Here is a 1,431-nt window from a genome sequence, read left to right as displayed (position 1 = left end):
TCTCTCAGGAGCCAAAGAATGCTCAGAAGAAATCTGCCTCTTTTATTTGAGGCTACAGCATCCTTTCTGTTCACAACTTCCTCATGGTCTGAATGGTGCCCTTTAGGGTTGTACAAGGATAATGGCATGACTTTCATCCATATCCCTTTCAGTAGAATTCAGTCTGCTTGGTCACATTTAGATATGAAGGAAGCTGGAAAATGTAAGTATTCTTTTACAGAAGAAGAGTAAAAGTGATATGGAGGGCCATCTTGCTGTCCTGGTCAGAGACGGTTATCTATATAGCAAAACTTTGGATGGATCTGGCTCTCTGGGGCTCTGGGAGTATGGCATGTGAGCATGCTTTTCCATAAAAATTGAATGTGGATCACTCCTTGTTTCCCTTCTCCTGCCTCTACCTAAAGGCAGCATCATATAGACTAGAGAAAGCATAATCTGGGGAGTCCAATGAGTTCAAGTTTAAATCCAAACTCTTCTTTCTTAGCTATACAACTTTTTGACAAATTATTTCTTCTGAGTCAATTTTATCATCATTAAGTCAAGACATATATTGTACAGATGTTTTCTGTAAGGATTAAGTGAGAACACTCTTGCCTGGTACACAGTAGGTTCTCAGTTCTCATTCCCCGCTCTCTCACTTACGTGATTCCTGTCAGGAGGGCTGCCACAGCTGTTGGACTCCTGTCAACTGAGACACCCTGCAGCTCTAACTGAACCAATCTCATAACAATTTCCTCATCCTGTCTCTTCCATTTTGCCTTGAATGAAGTCTTTCTGTCTTACAACGTGGAATCAAATGGTTCACTCAAAACTGGTTCAGATGCAACTCAGTCTAAACATGTTGCTTTTATCACTGGAGACAAGGAGGATAAACATTGACACACACATAAAAATCTTCATGCATTTTGCACCTGTGCAGTGAAAACGTGAAAGTACTACATAGGAACAGTAGAAACAGAATGCTTAACTGGTTGGTTATTTTGCTGACAACAGTAACTTAAACAAAGAATTAGTTTCTCTTAAAAGAGAACCCTGGTTCTCCAGTATCATGGTCTCACTCAATTCATTATTTGAGACACAAAGAACCTAGACATTATATCACAGGACACCCCAACACCTCCAGTGATAAATATTTTTATTAAAGTTATAGTGTTTTTTAAAAGACTTAATTTCGCCAGTTAATATGTCTGAAGCTGGATAGATCAGGCCTTACATAGCAACTCCAATAGAAGAGTAAGGAGCCAGAGATCTTTGGTCTTTCTAGAACAGAATCCGGAGTCTGCGGTTTCTGTCCTCATGGTCCAACGTATATTCTGGGGCACCAATGGTGACATCTATGTTCCACGCAAAAGGGAAAGAAAGAGGAGCCAGAGATCTTTGGTCTTTCTAGAACAGAATCCGGAGTCTGCGGTTTCCGTCCTCATGGTCCAC

Source organism: Nannospalax galili, unplaced genomic scaffold (genome assembly GCF_000622305.1).
Source record: "Nannospalax galili isolate Female #2095 unplaced genomic scaffold, S.galili_v1.0 scaffold381, whole genome shotgun sequence".
In the NCBI taxonomy this organism is placed as follows: domain Eukaryota; kingdom Metazoa; phylum Chordata; class Mammalia; order Rodentia; family Spalacidae; genus Nannospalax; species Nannospalax galili.
The sequence above is the reverse complement of the archived record's forward strand: the minus strand, read 5'-3'. Positions refer to the sequence as shown.